The 19,496-nt window shown below is 39.8% G+C and overlaps 1 pseudogene; it reads right to left on the bottom strand.

Moving 5' to 3' along the window:
• LOC129674049 (EF-hand calcium-binding domain-containing protein 5-like) overlaps positions 1-19,496 on the bottom strand; it is a 55,865-nt pseudogene that overhangs the window by 2,080 nt on the left and 34,289 nt on the right.

Genomic DNA, 19,496 nt, shown 5'->3' with positions numbered 1-19,496 from the left:
AAAAATTTGTCCTATGACTTATTCATTAACACCTACACTCACACATTTACACCACACACAATGCATACATACACATACAAATAATATAACAACAACAATAATAATACATTTCAAAAGACATTCCTCATTTTCAAAAGGAGAAGCTGTCTCAGGAGTTTTTGTAGGTAGAAGATCCTTGAACCTGGAGAAGTTAATTTCTGAACTTGGAATTTGTTTTACCACATGTTCAAGGATTTGTAGGGCAAATTCTTGCTCTTTCTCTTTCTTTGAAGTTCTTCGAGGTCAACTGCCTGTATTGCTGTGAACGCTACTTTTGCAAGTGAAAAATGGTCATAAGTGAACAACAACAACAACAACAAAGTGAGAGTATGAATGTGTGTCCCTGGAATTTAGAGCTCATGTGAAAAGGACAGACTAGTACAAATCAGGCAAAATGTAGGAGATGCATTGGTAGGAATTTATTTACATTAGATATTAAAAAACCCAGCAAATGCAAGCCTAGTGATCATAGCTCCTTTTTGTTGTTGTTGTTGAAACAAAGGTTTTTAAAAATCATTTATTGCAACTTACTCACTTTGTATCCTGGTTGTGGCCCCCTTCCTCATCTCCTCTCAATCCCATTCTCCCTCCCTCTTCTCCCCCTATGTCCCTCCCCTAGTCTGCTGATAGGGGAGGTCCTCCTCCCCTTCTATTTGACCCTAGCCTATCAGGTCTCATCAGGACTGGTTGCATTGTCTTCCTCTGTGGCTTGGAAAGGCTGCACACCCCAGAGAGAGGTGATCAGAGAACCTGTCGCTGAGTTTATGCCAGGCATCTTCCCTAGGATCTTCCATGTTGTTTAGCTTCTTTAGGAGTATTGATTTCAGTATGTTTATCTTATTATATGGCTAATATCCACTTATGAGTGAGTATATACCATGTGTGTCTTTCCGCTTCTGGGTTACCTCACTCAAGATGATCTTTTCTAGTTCCCACCATTTGCCTGCAAATTTCATGATTTCATTATTTTTAATAGCTGAGTAGTATTCCACTATGTACATTTACCACAATTTCTGTATCCATTCCTCCATTGAGGGACATCTGTTTCCAGCTTCTGGCTATTACAAATAGAGCTGCATAGTTACTTTTTTATAATTATTTTCTCTATATAATTTTAAAAAACATGTTTATTTACCCATGTACACCAAGGCACATTTGTAGCGGTCAGAGAACTGTTTGCTGAATGGTTTCTCTGCTTCCACCATATATTATGTCCCCGGGACCAAATTTTGGTCCTTAGGCTGGGTGGCAGGAGCCTTTACAGGCTGAGCCATCCTACCAGGTCTCTGCTCTGTAATTTTTATTTGTTCTGTTGCATCTTAACTTTCTTTGTGTAGTGAATCCCCAGATGAATTTTTAAAACCAGGGATTTTACTCCTTCTTTAAGGACATTCTGTTTGGTGCTACAAGAACAAGGTAGCTTAAAGGATCAGAGCCTGGTCCCTGACAACCCTAGTAATTCACATTCATTTACCAATCCTTGAATGAATTAAACTAACAATATAAAAAGTGGGAGAAGAAAGCATATTCAACATGGGTTCATTGAGAAGAAGGATAAGGAGATCCAATGAGACTCACCTTCACTGCCCAGGTTATTTGTGTAAGGTTTAGGTTCCCACAGAGGGCCAAAGTTACGCATAACTAAGCAGTCCACCACCCAGGTTGTGGTCCCACTCATCATTGCCAGGGCTCTAGTCAAGGTGGTCTGACAAACTGCCAACACTGTGTGAAATCATTCCAGGAGAAAAAATATTTGGTGCCCTCTGGATGGCACCAAAATCCCATTTATTCTCCTTCTTCCAGCATGAGAATCCTGCAGGAAATTCCAGTTCCTTTGTGTAGGTAATTGTTCAAGAGTCTGATAACAAAGCAAGCATCTCTTTAGAATATCTTCGTACATAGTTACACCGCATACCCATTCTCTGTCTTGCTCTCTGATATTCTGAAATTGCATTTCCCTCTCTTCCCGAAATGCATTTTTTTTCAGGAATCAAACAAGAAGCTGGAAGCTTGGGAGGATATGCCCATGAACAACAGAGAAACAACTTACTATGTTGCTGTTTCCTCAACTACTCCAATCACTACAGCTTGAAAGACCTGTATGCTGAACTCTAGACTCTGATAAGGACTGAAGGGTCTTCGGATTAGTGGGACATGTTACTTCACATGGTCATGTATGGCTGATCCCGAACGGGGACTCAGTATAGTGATCTCCTGCCATTTTCATCATCCAGGAATTTATCCCCACAAGAAATGAATATCTAAATCTTCAAAAATCAAGGACCAAAATAGTGTTTACAAATGCTCTTGGGAATTAAGTCTCGGGAAGTACTGAGCTTTCCTATTAAATAATGTATTCATTTTAATTGAAAATTTTGCAAGCGGTATGTTTTGATGATGTTTCTTCCTCTCCCCCGATTACTCCCAGATCCTCCTGTACATTCCTACTCACCCAATTTTATGTTTTTGTCTCTATTTTTAAAAACGGACAAAACAAGAAACAAGGAACACACACAATTATCCCCCTCCAAACAAAACCTCAAAAATGAAAATCAAAATAAACAAAAAAAAAACCAATAAAAAAATACTTAAAAGTAAAATGAGACAAAAAGTTTACCAAAATACTATTGAGTTTATTTTGTGTTGGCCAACAGCTTCCTAGAGGTGGTGGGGTCTGTCCTGAAATGTAGTTAATGTGTTCAGTGCAATTCCACTGGAGAAAACTAGTTTTTTCTTTGCAATTGGTTCTTAATTGTAGAGATCTTTTTTTTCTTTCTTTCTTGAGGCATTGGAGGCCATGTCCACTTCTCCCTCTCAGTGCTGAGATCCCATGTGGCTTGAACATGTGCAGGACCTTCACATGCTACCACAGTCTCTGGGTGTTCATATGTTTACCAGTTCTGATGTTTCCGGAAGACACTGGGGTTTTTTTGGAATCAAACAACACCTCTGGTTTTTATCATCTAGCCACCTCCTCTTCTGCATAGATCTCTGAGCCTTGAGGGAGGGCGTTGATGAAGGCATCCCATTGAAGACTGGTTGCTCCAAATTTTCTCTCTTTTTCTCGGCACATTGTCCAGTTGTGAGACTCTGTGTTAGTTCCCATGTACTCTAAGAAGAAGCCTCACTGGCAAGGGATGAGCAAGACACTGGTCTATGGGTATAGAAATATGCCCTTAGGAGTCAGTTTATTGCTATGCTCCTTTAGCAGAAAAGTAGTGTTAAAATTCCCCTAAACCCCACAGATTACCTAGTCTCAGGTCCTTGACCACTTTAGCAGTGTTAGGTATGGGTTCCCTCTCAAGGAATGGGCCTTAAATCCAATTAGAAAGTGGTGTTTACTCCCATACTGCATGAGTATATCTTGCAGACAGTTAGTTCACTGTGGTAGGTTGCACAGTTTGTATCTGGGAGATATTGATGATTATCTTTCCCCTCTGATAGCATGCAAAATACCTTCTAGTACCGTGAAATCTAGTCAGTACATTTGATAAAGCTTCTAGATAGGTACCAGCTTTACTTATCCTTGTATGTATGTAGCTGGACTTTTGGCTACTCTATTGTTTTTGGGGTTATTTTTTTCCACCATCACTATTCTTTCCAACCTCTCATTCCAACACTAGGTAGGAGAGAAAGAAGGTTAGAGGGGAAATGGGGCATCTATATCATTAGACTACTTCCTGCTGATTAAGGGTGTTGAAATTCTTTAGGGCAAGTTTCATCTTTGTTGTCAGGATATGTCCAACCAGCAACTAGAAATCCTGCAACCAGCAGCCAGCAGCCAGCAGCCAGCAGCCAGCAACCAGCAACCAGCAACAAATAGCAACCAGTAATATCATCAGGAGCAGCAGCTGCTGTGCCTCTCAGGGCTCTGGCATTTATACACACTATGAGCAGTACTCAGAATTCCAAACATAAACTATCTTCAGCTGACAAAATGACGCCTCTGCCAGAGCAGCAGACAAATCATAGTTAGCTACTGTGGACAATCCAAAGCAGCCCCGTATTCCACACCTGGGATTAAGACAAAAACATATTTACACAACATTTTTTGTGTTTCTAAAGAAACCAAAATTCTCAGTAGATATGTAAGTGTTGTCTTCAACAATAGGGCCTTGCCATGAAGTTGTGGACAGCAACCTTGGCAATAGCATGTTATGTTGGGGAAACCAACATAATCGACAACTTAATAAGCAGTGACCATTCCTGGCACTGGATGTTTTACTTGGTGGCATAAAATGTCTGGTTGGGGTATTGTTTCCTCTATTATTTGGTGATTCCATATTTATATGTATATATTTTAGAAAACTTCTATAGTAATAGGTTTTCATATGTTTTTGTTTTGTTGCTCTTCTGATTTATTTTTTGTTTGTAAGTTTATTTTGGGAAGTTTTTTGTTTGTTTTATTTCTTAAAATTTTTATAATTTATTCATTTTATATCTGATTGTAGCTCCCTCCCTTGTCTCTTCCCAGTCCTTTTTTTGTTTTGTTTTGTTTTGTTTTGTTTTGTTTTTTTCTAAACAGGCTTTCTTTGTTTAGCCTTGGCTGGCCTGGACTCACTTTAGGGACCAGGCTGTCCTCAAACTCACTCCTGTCTGTTAAAAGCATGTCAGATTCCCTGGAGAGAACTCCTCAGTCTTCAATGTTTCCAAGAATCACTGACTTCTTCGTTTCTAGGACTGAAAACATGGCCTACACTTAAGTAGTTAATGCACTCCTCTTGATATGTGAACTATTTCGGGATATGTTAACATGCCAGACAGTCAGGACTAATGAATATCACGATAAAATTATTAGTAAATAAGCATTTTGTTAGGGTTTTCTTTTCTTTTGTGTGTACGTTTCGTAAGCGTTGGAACAAAACAGTTGTCTACTAACAGTACAATAAACAATAAAATTGTGGTATATTCATATGATAGAACATTATGTAACAAAACCATATGCTAAAATAACAATGTAGATGAATCTCACAAGCACAATTTTAGATGAAAGAAAGCACATCCTAAAAAAGGCACACTGTGTGAGTCTATTTTCATATGGGGGACACCTTCCGGGAGGAGGCAGCATCGTGACTGAGAAAAGGTCAGTGCAAGGCTTCTGTGAGCTAACAGTGTTCCCTTCTTTGAGCTGGATGGTTCTTCATGAATGTTTTCACATGGGAAAATCCGTCGAGTTGGATGTTTATTATGTAAGAACACTTTCATTGTATGTCGTGCTTTAACAGAAAATGTTAACTACAGAGGCCAAGAGAGCTCCAGCTCCATTGGCATTACCCATAGTCCCTACTGTCCAGCAGGCTGACACAGGAAGAATTTTTTTTAAAGGCTAAAATCTGCGACTCCTCCAGAGGAATAATAACTCACCCTCTCAGGAACACAGAGGGAGGAGATTCACAGGGAGAGAGCGAGGAAAGGAGCAGGAGGATGCTTACCACTTAAAAGTCCTTTATAACTATAACTATAACTATAACTATATATATATATATACATAACTTATAAAATCTAGTTACATTTTAGAAAAAAGGGTAGAAGAAAGAAGGTAAGAAATGAAAGGTGATTTGATATATGATCTTTACTGATCACCATGGAAAACTTAAAAAATATATTTATAATATGTATGCCAAAGGATGACTATTTATTAATAAACATTCAAAGAACAAATGATGAACAGAAAAATATTTGTAAGGCTTAAGATGCAAAAACCCTTAAGAACTAAGATATTGGCTGATCTGCCTTTGAGAGCAGTAGTCAGTTTGAAGGTTTGAGGAAGGGTTTCTCTTTTAAAGAACCATGTTTATTAGTGTACGCACGTTGTGTATGTGTGAGTGTGCATGCCATGGCACATATTTGGGAGTCAGAAGACAACTTTGTAGGGTTGGTTTTCACCATTCAACTTTATATGGGTTCTAGGAACCAAACTCAGATCATTACGCTTGCAGAACAGGAGCTTCACCTGGTGAACCATCTTACTGGCCCCAGGATTTCTCTTTACGATCAAAGACTTATACTTAAGTGGGTAAAAGAGAAGTCTAAGAATTCAGTAGGACAGAAACTTTACTCAGAGTAACTTTTCTAAAGCAGTTGGTATGCTTCTTTTTTTAAAAAATTTTTTATTAATTACACTTTATTCATTTTGTATCCCCCATAAGCCCCTCCCTCCTCCCCTCCCGATCCCACCCTCCCTCCCCTTTCTGCATGCATGCCACTCCCCAAGTCCACTGATAGGGGAGGTTCTCCTCTCCTTTCTGATCTTAGTCTATCAGTTCTCATCAAAATTGGCTGCATTGTCCTCTACTGTGGTCTGGTAAGGCTGCTCCCCCCTCAGGGGGAGGTGATCAAAGAGCAGGCCAATCAGATTATGTCAGAGGCAGTCCCTCTTCCCATTACTATGTAACCCACTTGGACACTGAACTGCCATGGGCTACATCTGTGCAGGGGTTCTAGGTTATCTCCATGAATAGTCCTTGGTTGGAGTATGAGTCTCTGGGAAGTTCCCTGTGTTCAAATTATCTTGTTCTGTTGCTCTGCTTGTGGAGTTCCCATCCCCTCCAGCTCTTACTATTTCCCACTTCTTACATAAAATTCCATTCACTCTGCCCATCAGTTGGCCATCATGCTCAGCATCTGCTTTATAAGTCTTACAAAAGCATTTTAATAAGACATATTAAACTGTAAAGCCAGCGCATTTAAGTGTGTTGAATTGTCAAAAATTCTATCAAAATCTTATTCCAATCTCTTCCACAGAGGCACAGTTTGCTTATGATTGGGGAACACAAGTAGTTCTTAGGAAGCTTCAGCCCCTCTTTCTTGGAGGGTGGGAGTGCATCCTGGCCCAAGCTTAGAGATTTGAGACTGTGTAGACAGGGCCAATCAGAAGAGGCCGAGGCACTGGATGTGGGAGCCATGCTAGACTTGAGGATGGATGAGCTTGCGGACCATGTAGGATCAGGCAGCCCTGCTACACTAGAACCTGACCCAAAACTCCAGGCTTGGGTTGGGGTACACTTCCTCCTTGCCATCTCAGACTCCTGTGATCAGCTGATTTCACCCCTGCCATGCTGCACCAACTTCCAGGCTTAGCCCTGACCAGCACATCTTGAGTTGAGACCTAAACCTCTCTATAGGAAGTGGCTGTCCTTGGGTACGTCATTTGAAGACATCCTGCCACCCTCACTTCCTGTCTGCTATGAAATGTATGGCCTTTGGCATGTACTCCAGCTCAGCTTGATGTCCTGAATGGAAGCGAAGATTATAGACTAGAACTTCTGACGCAAAATAAATCTTTTCTCATTGATATTGTTCTGTCATGTTTGTAAGTAGGGCATAAAATTGGTGGTAAGGGTAGGGCTGTTGCTATAATTAAGACTGTGCCATTCTCAAGTTTGGGGAATTAGCTTGCAGAAGGAATTTGGAAAAATTTGGAGGAGTTAGAAAAAAAAAAAAAAAACCTAAAATGCCCTAAGGAAATGTATGATACTGGTTTGGAGTTTAAAGTTTCAGAACACCAATAGAAATGGGGACATTTTTATGCTCCCAAAGTTTTGGATAAGAATGAGAACTCAACTGGGAATTTGACTAGAGGCCGGCCATGTTACATTTGGATGTTCATACCTTTTCCTTGTCTTTAGCCTTCACATGTGGCTGATCTTTAAAGTGACTGCCTAGATAATGTGGTGAAAGAGATTTCAAAACTGCTCAGTGTTTAAGCTACAGAGTTATTTGTATGGCAGTTGCTTCAAACTAGCTTAAAAATGAGAATCAGAAAAAAACATAAGAATCAGGAATAAAAGCAGAGGTAAACGATTTAAAATACATGCATTTTGACCCCCCCAAAAGGATCTGTTTCAAAGGTGTGGAAAAAGTGGATGCTGACACCTTTCTTGTTTATTTTGTGGCTGTTATTATTTATATGGTACTGATGATATTGAACTCAAAGCCTTGCAGTTGTACATGACTCTAATCTCAGAGAACACATTGATTGACTGGGAATGTAGCTCCATGGTTGAGCACCTATCTATCATGATTGAGGCTCTAGGTTCAATCCCAGTGCTGAAAAGAAAAAGGAATAAGAATAAGAGGAGGATGAGAAGGACAGGGAGGAGGAAGAGGAAGGAAGAAAAGGAAGAAGTAAAGTACTTTGCATCAGGACAAAAGGAAAGATGCTTTAGCTAAGCATGGTAGTACCTCATTATCCTGCAGCTAGGGCAGGATAGTTGCCCTAAGTTCTAGGCCAGCCTGGGCTGCAACATTAGATCCTGTCTCATTAAACAACAGAATAATACACTGAGGTTCTCTCAGAAATTGCTCATACTTCAACTATCATGACAGGCTCAAGAGTATAAATGTTTTGATTCATTTAAAAGACTTTCCCTTTAAGAGACAGATTCAGGTCACCTTGCCCCTACAGAGTTGTGTGGAGAAATGTTTTTCTGCTGTCAATCAATAAAATACTCAGAGGTCATTAAAGACGTAATCTGAGGGAATTAAAATACTGATTATGCTGACGACAAACCCTAGCATCCTATAAAATGCAAGATTTGTGGAACACACAAGTTTCTGTCTGACTTTCAAATGAAGGCTTAGGAGGCCAGATAATAAGTCCCATGGTCATAATTCCTGCAGGGTGAGGTCAGTGAGCCCAGGAAGTGAGAGATGCCAGGAATACAGAACATTGGCCAAGGAAAGCTATGAGTAGTGAACTGAACTCAGCCAGATGATGGGGTTTTGTGAAGTGCGAGCAGCAGGAGAGACTGCAGGAGTGGGCCAGCCTAGGCTAAGCTCCATCATGCCACCAATTCTCACCAGACCTGGAGCTTCAGAGTTTCATGTCTGCTTAGTTGGATTTTGGTCCCATCTGTCCTTTCCTCCCTTTTGAGTGGAAATGTTCATTTTATGCCACCGTGTCTTGGGAACACAAAACATGATTCTGACTTTACAAGGACTCAGGGTTAAGTTTTCCATGAGCTTCGGAAGAAAGTTTGGACCTGAGCTTTTGAACAATGCTGACTCTATTAAGATGAAGAGAAGCCAGGCATGATTGCACACACCTTTATTCTAGGTGCTCGGGATGCAGAGGCAGGAGGATTTCTGTGAGTTTGAGGCAAGCCTGGTCTACAAAGAGAGTTCCAGGACAGCCAGGGCTGTTACACAGAGAAACCCTGCCTCAAAAACAGAAACAAGCAAACAAAAAGCAAAACAAACAAAAGACTAAAGGAACTCTTGAAGGTGAGCTAGATGCATTTTACATTATAAATTTGCACAAGTCTCTTAAGATCCAGATAGAGCATTATGGCTTATAGCGAAATATTCCCATTAAGGCTTCCCGGTACTACAGACTTTACACTATTTGTAAGAGTCTGGAAGGTAAGAGCTGGGTAAAGCAGTAGGTCAGAGCATGGCCCCAGGGAGACTGACTGTAAAATCATTCTTGCATCTGTCTAAAAGAGTTGGGAGCACCAATTTTGTAGTTGTTTTTCTTGGACTTCTATCAGACAATGGTGTGTCTTGAAGCTAGAAAAAAAATAACAAATGTTATAATTCATAACCTGTACGGCTGATAACAAAGTTGACTAGTTGAAAAGCATCCATCATTCTAGGCTGAAGGATTTGTGTAGAGAGTTTGGGAATGGAACAGGTGTTAGCAAGCTGAATTGCTCTCTCCATATATGCCAGTAGGAAAGACAAGCTTGGCTTCTGTAGCAGTATTGATGTGAAGAAATAAGAAAAAGTAGAAAGCATGAAACCAGCAAAGAAGCAACTCTCTAGAGACAAGGTAATCAAAAATGTTTTCCAGATACAGTCAAATAATGTCAGGTCGGTAAATGACATCGACACATCACCATCTCATACCCTGGCTTTGGCAACATCATTCCTAAAATTTAGAAATATCTTTGTGAATAGCTTTTTTTCTTTCTAAATATTTTTAGTATGAGGAAACAGCATTTGTTCTATCCAGCTAGCTCTGAAGTTGGAGTTACCCCCAAACAAAGTGGCAAGGGAGTTTTCCAAGGGACTGTTTCAAGATAGAGCTGTCTGGGATCCTAAAGGAAGAAGTAATAACTCCCGGATGGTCAGTCCAATCAGCTTATCAAGGAAACTTGCATACAGGAGCTGAAGTGACTCTGAGCAGTCATTGACACAAGAGATATTCCACCAAGGTATGTCTGTACAAGTGATGATGATGCTCATGTGAGGATTTGAGAAGTGTGATGAACAATTTGCCTTTCAGTGTTTTGACAATGACCCAAACAACGTTTTCGTTGTCTTAGACTGTACAAAGACTTTCTTATGTTCAGGCCTGCAAAGGACAACATGCTGTCCATCCGTCTAGAAACTTACTCTACGTTTCTCTGTTACTCAGCCAGCACAAAGGGAAAACAAAGGTAAGTGCGGATAAAACACCACATCTGTATCTCCACAGGTTACAAAACACGCAAGTCCAGAATTTTCCTGCAGGACTAAAGCCTCAATAGTCCACTGAAAGGAAGCGTATGGCACCACGTGGCCTAGGGCAGGGGCGTTTATTTGATTCCTCCCAAAGCTTAGGCCAACAGAAACAGATTTTTTTTTTGTTGGTGGTGTTTTGTTTGTTTTTGTTTTTGTTTTTTTTTTTTCTAAAAGCCTTTTCTTCCTTGAAGGATTCAGAAAGGCACGTGAGAGACAAGTGTCTTATAAGATGAAACCAATCTTCTGTGAAATGTGTCCCTATCTCCTCTACCATCTCCATTTTGATGAATCAGGGTGAGCACTAGCACTGCTTGTCTATTTTCCAGCACAGAGGAAGACAGTTTCAACACTGAGGGGGCCGCAGGACACTGCTCATGTATGGCAACGAAGATCTGAGGTTTGCACTTCAGACACAGGAAGAAAGAACAAAAGGCTTATTCTATAATACAGGTGTTAATTTACAGGCAATCCCACTAGCCTACTCTTGGGGACCTAGCAACTACTTTTGTCATCTTCTGCTGCTGCCACATAAAAGGACCTCCTGCCACCCCCAGCTCTCTCTGTGTGTCCCACATTTTCTCTTTCTGTTCCCTCTCTTCATCTGTCCTTCTCTGTCATTGTGGTTCTGTCCTCCTCTGCCTGTCTGTCTGTCTATATGTCCAATCATCCGCCTCTACCTTCCTTCCAGGCTTACTCTCCCCTCCTCCAGATAAACTTCCTTATACCAGGTATGTTGCGTGGTGTAATTTGTCAGGGGGGTATACCTTGGCATGGGTCTCGCCATGATACCCCCTCTCCAGTCAAATCATCATTATATATAACAACAACGGGGGTAGGTGAGGAATAGAGAGATGTTTGTCCCTATTAATAGAGTGTCATACAAGGGGAATGAAATGCTTTTTTTTTTTTTTTTTTTTTCGGCACTCCAGAGGTTTGACTTGTAGCCCTATATATAACTCACTTCAGTAAATGTTTCATAGCTAAGTCAGTAAATACATGTTGGACTTTAAATCTTGATATTGCTACTTGCATTTTTCAATCCTAACTACATAAATTTCTCTGTGCAAGCCAATATTTGATTAGGATATACTGAAGTTATCTTAAACAGAAAATGTCTATCTGTAGTTAACATGCAGCATATTGATATATAGTAATTCTAAACACTTGATTCTTTAAAATTTTCTTATAAGTAATAGCAATATAAAATGATTTGTTATATAAGATGATTTATTTTGTTGGTATATTGAGGACTTGAGTTCTGAAAGTACAGTAGCAAATACTCTTACTGTATTATTTTGTATATTCTGTTTCATTTTCACTTTAATGACTTTATGTTGCTTTTGATATATGCTTATGTAAATTATTTGTGTGACTTAATTTGTTGTATTGGTTTTTAAGCCTGAGAACAGTTTTTATTAGAATTTAACTCGTTTTTTAAACTGGAATAACTTTTTTCCAAGTTTCATTTTAACTAATTTTTAAAATATATTTTAATTGAATTTGTGTTGCCTACAAGAAGTGTAGGGATAAAGATGGAGCAGAGATTGAGGAAACTGAAAACCAATGACTAGCCTCATTGGAGAGAGCCAATCCCTGTTACTATTAATGATACTCTGCTATGCTTGCATACAGGAGCCTAGCATAACTGTCTTCTGGAGGCTTCATCCAGCAGCTGATCAAAACAGATGCAGAGACCCACAGTCAAACAATAGGAGGAGCTAGGGGAGTCATGTGAAAGAGTGGGAAGAAGGATTGAGAGAGCTGGAGAGATCAAGAACACCACAAGAAGAACTACAGAGTCAACTAACCTGGGCCCATGGGGTTCACAGAGACTGAACCACCAATCAAAGAGCATGCATAGGCTGGAACTAGGCCCCCTACACATATGTAGCAGCTGTGCAGCTTGGTCATCATGTGGGTTCCCTAACAATGGGAGTAGGGGATGTTTCTGACACTGTTGCCTGCTTTTGGATCTCTCTCCTTTAGTTGGGGTGCTTTGTCTGCTCTCAATGGGAGAGGATGTGCTTAATCCTGCTGTGACTTGCTGTGCTTGGGTGGGATGGTACCCACAGGAGGGGCTCTCATCCTCTGAGAATAAAGGTAGAAGGGAGCATGAGGATAAGACTGGGAGGAGAGGACGGAGGGGACTGTGATCAGGCTGAAAAGTGATGAAAGAAAGAGAAAGAGAAAGAAAGAGAAAGAAAGAAAGAAAGAAAGAAAGAAAGAAAGAAAGAAAGAAAGAAAGAAAGAAAGAAAGAAAGAATTAAATAGGAAAATGTAATTACACAATTTCTTCACATCTTTTCCTCCCTCCAACCTCTCACATACCCTGCCCTTCAAACCTTTCCCATTCTCCCACTCCTTCTCAAATTGGTGGACTCTTTTTCTTTGATTATTATTACATACATACATACATGTATTTATTACACACACATAAATGCAACCTGTTGAGTCTGTATTTGTTGTTGTATATATCTGATTTCTGGGCTGACTGTTTTGTATTGGATAACCAACTAGGGAGTCCACTTCTGCGAGATGCTAATTTTCCCTCTCTCAGCAATTATTAATTGCCTATAGATTTTTTGCCTAGGAGGTGGGACCCCACGAGATTTTCTTCCCTCCATGTTAGCATGTAGTATCCTGAATATAGTAGATTGCCCTACATTATCCTGCTGTGTGAACTCTGTTCCCATAGAACTTAGTTTAATCCCTTGGAAAGATGCCTCTGCCTGCCCAAGAGATGCCACAGGCGAGATATTTCTTCCTCCTCCCCAACAATGCAATTAGTTCACTCAAGGACATTAGGCAAATAGCATCCATTCCACCACGAGGAGATCTTTTGTATCCTGTGTAAAAAAAATCAGTGCTAGTGATGAGAAATACTCTTTACTTTTTTCCGTGTTTCTCTGCCCCTCCTCTGATCTCTGAGCTATCTAGAATAAAAGCTTCACAGGATGTCAGTAAAAATCTTGAGTGGCATGGCATTGAGTCCCCTGGTTCTGTTGAACCTCTTATTCAGCTTCAATCCCTCAGATATGGCGGCCCTTGATAGCAGGTCTATTGACATTGTCATTTTTCAGGTCTTGTTTAGGCGCCATTTCTAGGAGACACAATCTCTCTAGCAGACTTCCTGGTCCTCTCATCCTTACAGTCTCTCCATGACCTTTTCTGTGATGTTCCCTAAAATTTAGGAATAGGAGTTGTGTTGTCTCTGTTGAGACTGGGCTCATTGTGATCCATTAATCTCTGCACCGTGTCCAGTTGTGGTCTTCTGTAATGATCTCCATTGGCTGTAAGAAAAGCTTCTTTGATGAGGGGTCCAAGCTGCGTGTCTCTGTGAGTATAAGGATCGATTGTAGAATGTAGTTAAAGATTATGTCAACCTACTAAAGTAGATTCTTTTCTAAAATCCATGGTCTCACTAGTTCCAAGTTGTTGACTAGGTTTCTATTACCAGACCTCATTGCCTCCTGTTGAGTGGGCCTTAGGCCCAATTAGACAGCTATCGGACATATGAGTTGCCGCCAACATATGCGTGCCCCTATTCCAACTTCAGGGACATCTTGCCATGCTGCCCATTTTGATCCACGGGCATCATAGCTGGATAGGACTATTGTTTCCTTCCCTTGGCAGAGAGCAGTACAAACTCTCTATTGTGAAACCTCCCGGAGAGACGCAGGGGATGGGACAAGACCCGGAGGACTGAACGTGGGAGGTAGGTGGGGCGTGATGTGACTTTGAGCAAGCCGAAGCCAAGGTAAACTGTGAAAATCCTGAAAGGCTATTTTGTTTTGTTTGTTTTTGAGACAGGGTTTCTTGTAGCCCAGACTGATCCCAAACTTACTATGTAGCCAAGGATGACCTTGAACTTCTGGTACCTCAGCCTCCCGAGTGCTGTGAGCTGTGACACTCGGTTTATATACAGCGATGAGGGTGGAACCCAAGGCTTCCCGTATGCTAAGGCACTCTAGCAACTGAGCTCCAAGCACTCCGGCCACTGAGTTATTGTCTTCACTGGTTCAGTCTTTGAGTTCAAAGTTATGATCGGTCCTGATTGTGTCATCCACACCAGTGTCCACGATTGCTGTGAGCTTCAGAATTAAATATTCTACTTATTTATTTAAAAACCACAAGAAAACCAAGACAGGGCTTTCTGCTTCCCAGCAAACCTCACTTTGGAAAATGAAAAACTCGTTGATATACAAATAAGCACAACATGGAAATCCAAAGATCTAGCCCATTTTTTTAAACATTGTGATCATTTGTTATTTTTACTTTTTTGGGTTCTTTGTATATGCTGGATAGTCATCATTTGACAGATGTGTAGGTGCAAGATTCTCTCCTACTCTGTGGACTTCCTGGTCTCTAGATTGTTTCCTTAGCTGTGTAGAAGCTTTTTAGTTTTATGAGGTTGTGCTTGTCAATTGTTGATCTTAATTTCTGGGCAAATGGAGTCCTGTTTAAAAAAAAAAAAAAAAGTCCTTCCCTGTCTTATAGGGTTCTGCTTATACCTTTTTCTTTCAGTTTTAGCTTTTCAAATTGAGGCTATTAATCCATTTGGAATTAATTTTCATTCAGGGTGACAGACACACCTCTCCGTGTGTGGACATCCAGTGTCCCAGGTACCAGTTATTGATGTTTGTGGTTTTTTTTTTTTTTTCCTCCATGGTATATCTTTTAAAAATATCAGATGCCTATAGTTATGTGTACTCATGCTTGAGTTTTCCATTTTACTTTGTAGGTTTATGCGTCTGGTTTTGTTCCAGTACCATATTGTTTTGTTACTACAGCTCTATAATATATCTTGAAATCTGGAATGGCGATCCCTCCAATGTGGTTCTTTTTGCTCAGGATTGCTTTGCGAATCCAGGGTCTTATACAGTTTCACATGAGTTTTATGACTTTCTATATTTGTTAAAAACTATCATGGGTATTTGATTGGGGCTACATTAGGCCTGTAAATTGCTTTTGGAGAATGGCCATTTTTATGATATTAATTCTATCAATCTTGGATCTTTTTCTATTTTCTAGTGTCTTAATCTCTTTCTTCAGAGATTTGAAGTTTTCAGTGTAGGGGTTTTTCACTGGTTACTTTTATTCCAAGATATTTTGTTGTCTTTGAAGCTATTATGAATAGGAATGTGCTCATGATTTCTTTCTCAGCATGTTTGTTGCTGATGGAAAGGAAGACTATTGATTTTTGTTAGCTGATTTTGTATCCTGAAAGTGTTCATTGTTTCTAGGTGTCTTATGCATAATATCATATCATCTGAAAACAGCAATAATTTGACTTCTTTTCCTCTTTGTAACCTTTCATTTTCTTTCTTTTTTTAGAAACATGAATATTTTAAAATTTAAAGTGGCAATTATATTCCAAATATTAAAAGACTCAAAACAAATATTCACTGTTTAATATTACATTGAAAGATTAAGGGAAAGAAAATAGTAAAGTTTTTTTTTAAATTTTCATAAAAGATTTTTTTAAGGCAAACATTTAGTCTAATGCCTTTCAACTGGAAAGACAAAACTCACCTTTTGAATCTGGTGCCAATGCCCATCAGCCGTAGTCCCAACCTGCTGTGCTGGGTGGAAGGCTCAGCCTGTGGGAGCTGAAGCCACTCTGCCTGGGTGAGGACTGCACCCTGCCACTTCCAAACTGTGTAACTGTGGACAAGAAACGAATCATAAGATGCATGCATTCATTCTCTGTAAAATGAAAGAAATTACAAAGAACTGCAATCTACAATCGAGTATGCAAATCAGTGAGTACTCAACTAAGTTTTTTTTTTTTTTTTTTTTTTTTATTCTGCAAGTGGATTTTAATTCATCAAGTAGAAAAAAAGCTTGTTTTCTTTTTTTAATTACAGGTTTATTTTCCTTTTGTTAAATATAGATTTTTTTTTCTCTCTCTCTCAAACGATGTATTCTGAATACAGTTTTCCCTTCCTCCGGTCGTCCCAGGTCCTCCCCGCCTCCTCTCTCATTCAGTTCCACCCTTTTTCTGTCTCTCAATAGAAAAGAACAGGCTTCTGAGGATAACAATGAAACATAACAGAATAAAATATAATAAAATAAAACAAAAGTCATCATATTGAAGTTAGACAAAACAAGCCGACAGAAAAATTAAATGCCCCGAAAGAAGGCACAAGAATCAGATAACGACTTGTTTACACATTCAGGAGTTTCATAAAAACTAAGCTGAAAGCTATCGCATACACGCAGAGGGCCTGGTGCCGTCCCGTGGAGACCCCGTGATTGCTACTTCAGTCTCTGTGAGTTCATCTGAGCTTTGCTCAGTTGCTTTAGAGGGCTTGTTCTCCTGGTCTCCTCCGTCCCCTCTGTCTCTCCTACTCCTTTTACCTTCTCTTATTCAGGGGTCCCTGAGTCCAAGTGGTGGGATTTGATAAGGCAACTCCTTTAGTTAGGGTTGTGTGTTTCAAGGTCTCAACTAGGGCTTTGGGCACTATATTGTAAAGGAATGGGGGCAGTGGACAACCTTGTCTGCTTCCTGATTTTAATGGGATTGCTTTGAGTTTTCTTCATGTAAGATAAGGTTGGCCATGGCTTGTTATGTTGCACTTTTATTATGTTCATCTATGCTCCCTGTAGTCTTACTCTCTAAATGTTTTATCATGAAAACATGTTGGATTCTGTCAAAGTTTTTTTGCTTTGCATATGTTAACATGAACATGTGATTTTGTCTTTAAGTTCATTTATATGATTTACTACATTTATTATCTTATGTATGTTGAACTATCAATGAATCTCTGGGATAAAGCCAAATTTCTAATTCTGCTCAGCCCCAAAAGGTATTCTTCATCTTAATCTGTGTTTGCTTTATGTTGCTTTGGCTTTAAAAGCATGACCTCTGGTTTATTTGCTCCTGTGTCTGAATTAAAGTTGCTATTGAAATCTTGCTTTATATATATATATATATATATATATATATATTTTTTTTTTTTTTTTTTTTTTTTTTTTTTTTTTTGCTTTACGTAGCTGGAAATGTGTTTTAAACTTTACTAAAAATCCACCAAAAACTGTAATCAAGTAAGTACTTATGCTTTTCAAATCACTAAAATCATGACAGTCAATGGAGTATGCTATTAATGCCTGTCGTGTCCCCCATGAGACTTGGGCCTTTGAATAGTTGGTCCCTAACTTGGTAGCCGCTTGAGAAGGGTTAGTAGGAAATATGTAACTAGGGGCAGGCTTTGAAATTCCACAAGCCTGGAGTTGTTTCAAATTAGCTTTCTCCTTTTTGTTCATGGATCAAAACATGAGCAGTCCATCAATCAGTAAACAACTGCATATCTGACCATTTCTTCTTCCAAGCTAGATACACATTTCTATGCACTGCTTAAAGTTCTTCCAACTGTGGAGATTTCCCTTCCTCAGAGTCTTTCAAGGAACTCCCAGAAAGGGACTGTAATGCTGCAGCTCTCATCTTATATGGTGTCTATATAGCGTGCAGAACCATTAGTAAACCAGGCCTTAGTCTTCTCTTCCTTGCCTAATCATAGAGAACAGCCCATTAGCCATTCTTGGGAGCAGAAGGCAATTTAATAGCACTAGTAACTATAGATGTGAGCAATTGGCATCTTCTGAGCCTCGATTACATATATACCATTTCCATTTTATGGTGAATTGCTTTGTGTAAGTCCATCTTCATGGCTTGGTAGGTCAGATAGGACATAGTTTATTATGTTATGTTAACATTAAGTTAAAATGTTAACCTGGTGGCAAATTGTCCAACATTCACTGGGGCTCAATATCAGGCCAAGAGCTGCTTCTGAAAAGGAGAATAGTTGTATGCAAATGGTGATGGTAGGACCTTGTGCTAAAATCACAAGAATCTCATCTGTGATTCACCTACACAGGCCATCCAGAAGTTCCAAACAGCATCCACATCTACCATTAACACCTTAAGTACTATTGGATCTACTGGATCATGTGGTCCAAGTGGTAGAGCAGCCTGCACAATAGCCTGGAGTTTTTTAAGAACCTTGTCCTGTTCTAGGTCTCACTCAACGCTGTCATTCCAAGTCACAGGATACAAATGGACTGGAGTAATACACTCAAGCGAGGAATGAGGATACTTTCAGAATCCAAATAGGCCCACTGAACATTGTGCTTCTTCCTTGGTATTAGGAAAGGCCAGGTCTAATAATTTATCCTTCATCAAGAGGAATATTTCTACATGTTCCACACTATTGGCCTCCTTAGAAATTTCACTAAAGAAGGCGGCCCTGAAATTTTGGGTGCATTTTTTCTCAACTTCTGGTGTGTGTGTGTGCGTGTGTGTGTGTGTTACCAACAAGCCCAAAGTGATTGCTACCCCTTGCTCACTTGGTCTGGTCAGCATAATGCCATCAACATAGTGGGCCAGTGTGATATTTTGTAGAAGAGACAGATGATCAAAATTCCTTCAAATAACAGGGCTGAAGAGTTAATACATTCTTGAGGTAAAATTATAAAGGTAGACTACTGGGCAGGCCAGCTGGAAGAAAATTGTTTCTGGTGGCTTTTATGGTCTGATATCAAAAATGGGGAGGTATTTGGTACATCAATGGCAGTTTGCTTAGCTAATGACCATGTCTGACACAGTAGCTGAAATCAAAGTCACTACTTGATTAAGTTTTAATAGTAAACTGTCATTCTTCATGATCCATTCATCTTCTTCATAGGCCAGATAAAAGGGCTAAAAAAATGTGCTGGGAACCACCACCCCTGCATCTTTCAAAGTCTTGATGGTGGCACTGATTTCTATAATTCCTCTGGGGATGCAATATGGCAATGTTTTGGGTTCACCATTTTTCATGGAGGAGCAACTCCAATGCCTGTCCTCTGGCCTTTTGGTCCATAAATCGGAATGAATGTGGAGATTCTGCAAACTTCTAACTTCTATTCCAATTGTACATTCTAGAACTCGGTGAATAATCACAGGATAATTTCCTAGACCCATTGGACCCTCTGTGTGTCAGACTTCAGCAAAAACTACATTAATCATCTGG

Source organism: Psammomys obesus, unplaced genomic scaffold, assembly GCF_907164565.1.
Source record: "Psammomys obesus unplaced genomic scaffold, mPsaObe1.curated_primary_1811, whole genome shotgun sequence".
Taxonomy (NCBI): domain Eukaryota; kingdom Metazoa; phylum Chordata; class Mammalia; order Rodentia; family Muridae; genus Psammomys; species Psammomys obesus.
The sequence above is the reverse complement of the archived record's forward strand: the minus strand, read 5'-3'. Positions and strand labels throughout refer to the sequence as shown.